This window comes from Bufo bufo, chromosome 2 (assembly GCF_905171765.1).
Source record: "Bufo bufo chromosome 2, aBufBuf1.1, whole genome shotgun sequence".
In the NCBI taxonomy this organism is placed as follows: domain Eukaryota; kingdom Metazoa; phylum Chordata; class Amphibia; order Anura; family Bufonidae; genus Bufo; species Bufo bufo.
In genome coordinates, this window is record NC_053390.1 from 602,674,044 (window position 1) to 602,684,759 (window position 10,716).

Sequence of the window (10,716 nt, forward strand, 5' to 3'; positions counted from 1 at the left end):
AACAGCTCAGTCATATGTGCAGGACATCCTGCGGCGAGATGTGTTGCCTCTCATGACACGGCTTCCTTTCTATGGACTGGTGCCCAGAACAGAACTGCATATTCCAGATGAGGACGCACCAAAGCTTTAAAAAGTGGTAATATTATATCCCTGTCCCGCGAGTCCATGCCTCGTTTAATACATGACAATATCCTGCTAGCCTTAGAAGTAGCTGATTGACATTGTATGCTGTATTTTAATCTATGATCTACAAGGATACCCAAATCCTTCTCTACAAATTACTCTGCCAGTGTTACCAGGACATATGATGCACATAGACTATTACTACCCAGATACTACCCAGATGCATAACTTTACATTTATCCATATTGAATCCCATTGCCAAGTGGACATGCCAAGTGGATGTCCAATCACTAAGATTATCTATCTATTATCTAAGCCAGCTTGTAGTTTATGGACATCTTCCATAGACTGTACAGTACTCAGTGGCGGATTACAATAGGGACGTTCGGTTCGGCAGCCCCGGGCCCAGCACCGCTGGGGGGCCCAACGCCGACCCGAACGCCCACATACTGCGGCAGGGCACGGGAGCGCATAGTTCCCTGCCCCGCCGCCATCCGTCGATCACTGCCATAGGCAGTGGGGGAAACTACTGTAATGGCGCAGTATAGGAGAAATTACTATGTGGGGGCAAATTACTATATGGGGCAGTGTGAGGGCAAATTACTGTGTGGGGAAAACTACTGTGTGGGGGCAGTGTGGGGGAAATTACTGTGTGGGTGCAGTGTGGGGAAAATTACTGTGTGGGAAATTACTATGTGGGGGGCAGTGTGGGGGAAATTACTATGTGGGGGCAGTGTGGGGGGGAATTACTATGTGGTGCAGTGTGGGGGAAACTACTGTGTGGGGGAAATTGCTATCTGGGAGAAATTACTATATATGGGCAGTGTGGGGGAAATTACTATGTGTGGGCAAATTACTATATGGGGCAGTGTGGGGGAAATTACTACATGGGGGAAGCGTGGGGGAAATTACTATGTGGGGGCAGTGTGGGGGAAATTACTGTATGGGGCAGATTGGGGAAATTACTGTTTGGGGGCAAATTACTATGGTGTGATTACTATGTGGGGGCAGTGTGGGGGAAATTACTATATGGGGGCGTTGCTATTGGGGAAGCACTGTAGGGGCAATTCTATTATTTTTGGGGACACTATACAGGAATTATTACCTGGAGCACAATATAGGGTGTTATTATTACTGGGGGCACTCTAGGGGACATTATAGCTGCCGTGGACACTATAGGGACATTTGGGATAATTTATCAAACTGGTGTAAAGTAGTACTAGCTTAGTTGCCCATAGCAGCCAATCAGGTTCCACCATTCATTTTTAACAGCTCCTTTGGAAATCCAGTTCTACTTTACACCAGTTTGATAAATGATCCCAATTATGTCTACTGGGTTCACAATTTTTTCAGCAGTATAGTACTTGGGACAACAGGCACAGTATTGGGAGTGGCAGAAGGATGACATTGTTGGGACACCAGGATAGGGGGGGTTGATGGAAAAATTTAGAAATCTAACGTGTTTGTATTACAAATTCTGTAGAGACGAGATGCGGCTGAAATAATTTGCCATGGCGGTCTAACGGAGGAGAAGAGGAAAGAGAAGGTCTACATGACAGGAGATGTCCCTGGATGTAAGAGGTATGTGGTGCTGTATTCTTCTCCATGTTATAATTATATGTATTTTAAATTTGGCAACCAAATTTCTCAGTTTAGGACCCAATTTGGGGTAATTTGGGGTATTTTTTTAGTCTGAAGATGTCATATGGCCTAGGAAGAGACTGTGGCACTTAAGAAGCACCGCAGCCTCTTCATACAAAAAAAAATAAACTAAAATGGAGGGAGGGGCCCAAGTTGGGTAGACAGCCCCGGGCCTATCATGCACTTAATACGCCCTTGACAGTACTACATAGCTTAGTGTCATCTACAAAAATAGAAGCAGATCTAGAATCGCTGGCTAGTACTCCAGTAAAAACAAGCCAAACATGGAGCCAACAATCTTCATGGGGGCTATGTGGCTGTGTGATGCTTGTAGATAGGGACAGACATGGACAGTGAGCCCTGACCTGAAACCCAGCCCATTTTCCCTACCTCTCAAAATATAAAAAGATTAAATGTCCCAAACCGTTCCCCCACTCTGAGCGATGCTGGTTCGTAGTGAAGAGGGTCCCGCTCACACACAGTCCGTAAAAGAATTTGAACCGCGCTGCTCTTGATCAGTAGAAGAGAATCCTGCCACCGAAAGGCACGCAGAGAGTTCTTTGATGTAATCAATTACTGGTTTCAACAACCGCAGCCTCCACAATAGTCAGTGCTCTTATTCCCTGTATTTATCAAAGAAACGGCACAACATAGTGAAGTTCCGCAAGTACTTTATCTTCCCAGCACTTTTATTATACTTAGTCATAAAATCACAAACGTATAAAAAATGCGAGCCGGTCTCATCACAAAATGCCCGACCTGGGTTTCGCCTCCGTTTCGTCACGGGCATACATACCTCCCCTCAGGGCAGTCCTTTTATAGCAATTTAGGCGTTAACCCAAAAGTCTATTTATACACCATTCATTAAAAAGTCATAAAATTAACACTGAAATCCTTTACATTCATTCGTAATCCCCAACAAAAGCACACTTCTAAAAGGGTAGAACAAACAATTCATTATAGCGACTCACCTCGCTTTTCATGCAATTCAATAAAAAGGCTTTTTCATCGAGTAGATTACTCCTAACAATCAGCTGCTACTCACACTCCTTCATTCTTAGTCACGTGGTATAACCCCCCCCCCCCCCAATCATATCCCCACTCCTCTCAAAATTCCCACGGTCACATGGTTTAACTTCCCCAATCACCGTTAGACTCCATTCATTTTAAATCCACCTCCAGTCTCATGATTTTAAACTATCCAAAACAACCCCTCACCCTCTTCCTCGCTACATCTACCACTATCTCCTACACTTATACTAATGCAGGTTTCCTATTATACAAGCTTTTATATCGAATTCCACATTGAGTCCGCCCGGTTGCAGCGTGCCCAGCCGGTAAATCCACTCAACCTCTCTTCTATTGATTTTCGCTACCGGATCTTCCCCTCTCCATTTATTCTGGACAAGTTCTAACCCAATGAAACTCAGACCCTCTGGATTTTTGTTATGTACTTTTATTAAATGTGCTGACACACTATGTGTCTGGAATCCTTTCTTGATATTTCGGATGTGCTCTTGCACCCTTGTTTTTAGTTTCCTCATTGTCCGTCCTACATACTGGAGACTAGTGTTGGGTGCAAATATTCAAATCGCGAATTTTAATCGGGAATATCGCCACTTCAAGAATTTGCAAAGATTTAGAATATAGTGCTATATATTCATATTCGCGAATATTCTAGATTATTATTTTTTTCATCTGAACCCATGCTTCTTGCTTGTGGGACAATGAGAAGGCTGCAATGTCTTTGTCTGAGCTTAGCAACCAATAGGAAAGTTGCCTACCCCTTACTATATAAGAACCTCCCCAGCAGCCATTTTCTGCAGTTTTTTTGCAGTTCTGAGAGAGACAGCAGTGTCATTGCTGTGCTCTGTGCCTTGGTGTGTCATTACATTAGATAGTTAGTTAGCTTATATATATAATACAGATAGTTAGTGGGAGATAGTCAGTGTAGGTTATATCCTGATATAGTGTAGCTGATAGGTTCCAGTGCAGGGTGTTAGGAAGTGTGACAGGTTCTGCTGTCCATACATACATACAGACATAGTGCTGTGATGTCACAAGTTCACAATACTTAGTGCACAAATCAGTAATGTGTAGTCAGACCTGTTAAAATGTGAAGTTGCACGTATTGCGCCAAAATATGTGCATCATTAATTGCCGATTTGCGCAATCGCAAATATATTGGAGCACTCTCTCTGCATATAAAGCTACTGTAATGTTCTGCCGTGCCAACCATTTTCTCCAGTCTCAGGAAACTTCTAGCAGCTTGAAAAATGTAGCAATACGTGCATATTACATTGCTGAAAATAATGGCGAATTCTCGAATTTATGACGTATATTCGTCAAAATATTCACAAACTATCGCGAATTTGAATATTGCCCCTGCCGCTCACCACTACTGGAGACCACATGGGCACTCCAGCATGTATACAACTCCCATATGTTCAAACGTGAGCTCACCTTCAACTCTACATTTTATCCGAATATTTATAGACACTATCTCACCAGTTCTTACTTTTCTGTTCTTCAATGTGCGGTTCCTGCACGGTAGACAGAACCCGCACCATGTGAACAGGTGTTTCTTCACTCTCTCCTGCTTTTTAGGCAAGCAGCTGTGCACCAACTTATCATTCATACTCGGAGCTCTTTTAAAGACAATCTCTGGATTTTTCAGGATTATTGACCCAAACACAGGGTCATTTTTTAAAACAGACCAATTCTTTTCAATTGCATTTTTAATTTGGCCAGCATTAGTGTTGAATTAGGTTACAAACGCTAGTCTAAAATCTATTTGCTCTTTGTTTACCGTAATACTCCCTCTCCCACATTTTCCCTACCTACTTGCAGTTCAAGCCCTAGGTAGCAAGACCGCAACTAGTCGACGGGCCCTATGCTACTAAGGTGCAGAGACAAACACAAAAAGAGACAAGCCGAGGTCAAAAGCACAAAAAAAGTCTAAACAAATCCAAGAACCAGGAATCTAGCTAGTGAGAGCAAACAAGACTATCACTGGCCCTCGTATATGGCCAGGAAGGGTTTTAAGTAGAGCATAGAGTCCCAGGATCAGAACCTGATAGGTCCATTGACTCAGCGCTCCATTAGTCAGAACACTAGCACACAGGAATAGAGCAGCTAAGCAATCAGCCCACTGCTGGTCTCCTCCGGCTCATGCCTGCTGTGGGAAGAAAGAGCATCGCATACTGTTGCAATGGACGTTGTTGCATCACCAGGGGCTGTGGCTTAGCAGCACGTCTCTCTTGGTGAGTTTGCGCTGAAGCTGGATATTTTACTGCTGGAGCCTGGACAGGTAAGTTTGTGACAGGCTGGCTCTGTAATAGGAACCCTGTGGTCTTCATTTTTTTTTGTAATTAAAAACTATGAGGGTATGGTTAGAGTACTGCTACACCAGCATAGCACACGGATCCATTAAAGTTTTTCATGTGTTCGGTCTGTGGGAACAACTCCCAGCATGCCCCATTTTTGTCCTTTTTTTATCCAGCAGACACTCACCTGTTTTGCATGTATTGAAAGAGATACGTCTGTTAAATAGGTGGCCACAAAACCCTTGGCAATGCTGGAGCTTCTAGTTCTACGGGTGAATTTGTAGGGTCTCTGATAGAAATGGCATGCTATATTCACAGAATATTACTTATGTACTGTCTGTGACATGGATAATGAATCACTACAAATACCAATCTATGCGGTCACTAAAGCCATTTCTCCCAAAAGTGCTAGAAATACAAGACAGTTTAGTATCCTGGTCGCCCTTGTGACCTAATAGATACTTATTATCTGGAATGCATGGAGTAATTGGCATTGCATCACTGCTATGGCAATTATTTGACATTTGGAATGGGAAGTAGTTTAATATAGGCGATGTGACGGCCCTGACGTGCAGAAAGGGAGTGGATTCTAAATGGATTCTCACCATTTTTGCTGGAATGCAGCCAGATCTCTGCCGGACCCTATTATATTTAATAGGGCTGACAGGCACTCCATTAGCATCTGGCAGTTCCGGATCTGGAGAATTCCGTCAGGCTGTTCTCTGACGGAACTCCCTGCTGGAATCCATGCGGCAGATGTGAAACTAGCCTTAAATATATTCCTGCATTTAAAAAAAACTGCACATGTGGTCGTACCCTTTGGCTAGGTTTACATGTTGCTTTTGTGTTGTTTTTTAAATCTTAAAGGCACTACAAAAAAAAAAACATAAAAGTGGATGCGTTTTCAGAACAACTTAACTTTCCCCATGTATTAACAATTCTGGGGCATCTGTTCTTATCACTCTATGTTTTACCGTTTCTGTATTATTCCTGCTAGAAGTCTACAAATAAATTGGCAGCAGTCTGCAGTAAAGGTACTGCTGGGTGTTACAAATAGTGGGTGTGTCTGACTCTGTCCAATCCGTGCTGCTGGGGTCAGACTGTGCAGGGAAACACCCCCAACTGGTAACAACCATCTGTAACTTTACTGCAAGCTGCAGACAATTCATTCATAACTTCTGGTAGAAATAACAAAGTATTGGCACAACACTCTCTGAAATTATTACAGGGGGAATGCAAGTAGTTACTACAACAGACATGTCAGAAGAGGGGACAGATCCTCTTTAAATCAGTGTTTCACCCGTAACAATTGCACAGGCAGTTACCACATTAATTTTATGTTTCACTTGTAAAAAAAAACAAACTACAGTCACAGTAAAAACACAAAAATGCTAAAACATGTTTTTTTTATGTGCTTTTCTTGCATTTTTAAAAAAGCAATGTGTAAACCTGGCCTACAATTTCACTTTTCAGACTTCACCAAGTGGTGACTTTTCTATTACAGAGCCATATTTAACCCCTGGCTGTAGATCCGTATATCATTACATTCTATTTAGTGTGTTCTATCCTCAGACGGACACAAGAAAATGTTGCCCAAGTTTTTCATTTTTACAATGAGAAAATCACCTACAATTTGTTTCATTTTCTCCCGAATACGGCAACACCTCACATGTGATTGTAAAGTGCTGTATGAGCACACAGAAGGGCTCAGAAGGGAAGGAGCACCATGTGCATTTGAGGCCTCTTTCACACGGGCGTGTGTGCCCCGTGGTCGTGCTGCGGCCCGCAAAATGTGGCCCGCAATGCACGAGCACAGTCCGTGGGGCAGCCGCAGTGGATCGTGAACCCATTCACTTGAATAGGTACGCAATCTAGCCATTCCGCATAAAGATAGGACATGTTCTATCTTTTTGCGGAACGGAAGTACGGGGCGAAACCCCACGGAAGCACTCCGTAATGCTTCCGGAGGGTTCCGTCCCGTGCTTCCGTTCCGCACCATTCCGCATCTCCGTATTTGCGGACCCATTGAAGTAAATGGGTCCGCATCCATGATGTGGAATGCCCACAGAACGTCATCCGTGTATTTCGGATCCGCAAATGCGGTTCGCAATACGGCAACGGGGCGCACACGCCCGTGTGAAAGAGGCCTGAGTCCTAGTTTGGTGATTTATACAGCACTAACCAACAATGGCAGAAGCTCTGAGGTGAAATTATAAAAAGAGATCTTCAAGAAGTGACCCCATTTTAGAAATCACACCCCTAAGAGAATGTAACAATGGGTGAAGTGTGCATTTTCACCCCACAGGTGGTTTGCAAAAATCAGTTCACAGCAGATGGTGCAAAGTGAAAATTACAATGTTTACACAGATATGCCAATTCAGTGCCCAATATATTGTGCCCAGCGTATACCAGTGTGAAAAGTCACCCCTCTTATTATTATGTCGTGCTTCCTGGTTTTAGAAACATCCTACAAGTGGCCCTCATCTTTTGCCTGAACATATAACAGGACCCAGGAGTAAATGAACACCATGCACCTTTGAGGTCCAGTTTTTGGTATCTTTTGCTGACAACTGTAGAGGGTCTGGGGTGAAATAATAAATGGAACCCCTATGGAAGTGACCCTACATCGGAAACTACATCCCTCAAGGTATTTATCAATGGGTGTAGTGAGCATTTTGCAAAAAATCTATTCACAGCAGAGGGGGGCAAAATGAAAATTGTGATTTTTCAAAGATATGCAATTTCAGTGCCCAATATCTTGTGCCCATAGTGTGCCAGTGTGAAAAGCAAGCATTCTCATTATAATACTGTACTTTCTGGTTTCATAAACCCCCTACATGTGGCCCTAATCTTTTGCATGGGCTCAGGAATAAAAGAGCATTATGCATTATGGTGATTTTCTTGTGCTGACAACTATAGAGGGTATAGGATGAAATAATCGACCCTACATCGGAAACTACGGCCCTCAATGTATTTATTACGGGTCGAAGTGAGCATTTTGACCCCCACAGGAGTTTACCAGAATTTAAAACGGTTGTTTGAGTTATTTTTTTGTTCTTTGTATTTTTCTAACTAATCAAATGTAAAGGCTTTACCATGCACTTACTGCATCTGCAGTGGCTGCTTTCTGAGATTTCATTGAGGTTCACAAGACCTGTGATGTCAACTTCTCTTCCTGCTCTGATGATGTTTCCTGCACAAGCCTGAGAGAGCAGATATGTGTCTGTACAGTGTCAAGACGCCACTGTGCAGGCCGCGCCCCCCTGCACTGCGTCTGCTCTCTTCCTGGATTCTTCAGGAAAGGTTAACCCCTTCTGCAGTACACACTCAGGGCTGGAGGCTTTTCTTTTTTCAGGTCCCAATATGTTCTTTCCAGCTCGGGCCATCTGAGAAACCCCACACTCAGTAACGGTTCTACTAGGTACTGAAATGGCATATATGTGGGTATAAACTGCTGTTTGGGTATGCTGCAGAGTTCAAAGACAACCTTTTGGCTTTTGTAGTGCAGATTTTGATAGATTGGTTTACGGGCACCATGTTGCTACTGCGCATCCTCTGGGGACCTGTAAAGCAATTTTCCGAAAACCAGGCGTTTATTTTTCTCTCGATGAAGCTGTGTGATGAATTTTTTTTGGGTGGGATGAGTTGCCATCATTATTGGCTCTATTTTGGGGTACATATAACTTTTCGATCACTTTTTATTTTGTTTATTGGGAAGCAGGATAAAGAAAAGGCAGCAACTCTGCCATTGCTTTTTGGGTTATATTTTTGCAGTGTACACACTGTGTGGGAAAAATGACGTTATCTTTATTCTGCTGGTCAGTACGATTACAGAGATACCAATTTTATATAGTTTTTTTTACGTTTCACTACTTACACAAAGCACTTTTTTTACTGTTGTAAAGTAGAACTGGCTTAGTTGCTCATAGCAACCAATCACATTCCACCTTTTATTTTGTCAGCTCCTTTGGAAAATGAAAGGAGGAATCTGATTGGTTGCTATGGGCAACTAAGCCAGTTCTACTTTACACCAGTTTAATAAATGACCCCCTATGTTTTTGCATCGCCATTTTCTGAAAGCCATATTTTGAAAATTTTTCTGGTGATGGTCTTGTGTGAGGGCTTGTTTTTTGTAGTACTATTTTGGGGTACATATTTTGGGAGGCAAGGTGACCAAAAATGGCTGTTCTAGCACCTATTTTTATGTTTTGTTTTTCTCCAGCAATCACTTGATGGGATATAGCGTGATTTTTTACAGGGCCGGTCATTATGGACAGTGTTACCAAATATGTCTATTTTTTATTAGTTTCAGTTTTACACACTAAAAAGTATCTTTTAAAAAAACATGTTTTTATGTCGCCATTTTCACTGGCTATTCTGCTTTTTGTGAGGCAAGATGAGCAAAAAATGGCTGTTCTGGCACATATATTATTTTTTTTTCTGGCATTCACTTGATGGGATATATCATGAAATTTTTACAGAGTCGGTCATTGTGGACAGTGTTACCAAATATGTCTATTTTTTACTCATGTTTTTGTGTCGCCATTTTCTGAGAGTCATATTTTTGTATTTTTCTGGCGATTGTCTTGTGTGTGTGGGCTTATTTTTTGCATGATTAGTTGATGTTTTCATTGGTACCATTTTGGGGTACATAGTACTTTTGATTGCTCGATATTATACTTTTTGTGAAGCAAGGTGACCAAAAAAATGGCTGTTCTACAGCGTTCACCTGATGATGCTGATCAAGCGTTATTTTTATACAGCAGGTCGTTACGGACACAGCAATACCTAATAAGCAATACCTAATATGTCTATTTTTTAAGGCCTCTTTTACACAAGTGATACAGATTGTGTCAGAATCTGTTCAGGAAAAAACTGCTGATTTTGCACGCTTGCTCACTTCACTGAGATGGCCGCACATGCTCAGTTTCATCCTTCAACTGCCTCCTGAGCTGTCACAGGGGGAGAGCTGCAGCAGGAAGGACACTCCCTTTGAGGTGCCAGTTTGATATAAATCTAGCAGAGCAATGAATGGGGAGATCTCTGGGTCCATGTGAGGTACAGGGCTGGTTCTAGCTGTGTTAGAAAGAGACTGTCATGTACTATAGGATGTCTAGTTTTCATTTTCCACATTAGTCATGGGATAAACCTTTACATTCAGGTTTTTTTTTTTTTGGTTTTTTTTTAAATCAATTCTTTATTATTTTATCAACAAGACAAACAATATATTCAGAGTGTACATCTCTGAATATAAAACCGCACTAAAAGTGCAGTGAACAATTCAATAACATAATATAAAGGGGCATTATATAGTCAAGAGTACAAAATATTCAGTACAAGCAATCAAAATATGATGACATTATTAAGCCTTTCTCCCATAGAACTAAGACAGATTAGCAGATCGGAGCAACAGACGACCTAAGGTCCCCTTCAATTGACCCACAAGATACCATTTCGTCAGAGTGAACGGTCTCACAATTACTTGTAGCTCCTCGTCAGACATACAATTAACAATAAACGGTTTCCATTTCTGAAACAACCCCTTAGCTTGTCGCTCTTTAACAGCGAGGGAATTTAATCTCTCCAAATAAAATACATTCTTAAGTTGTTCTATTATAAATTGTAA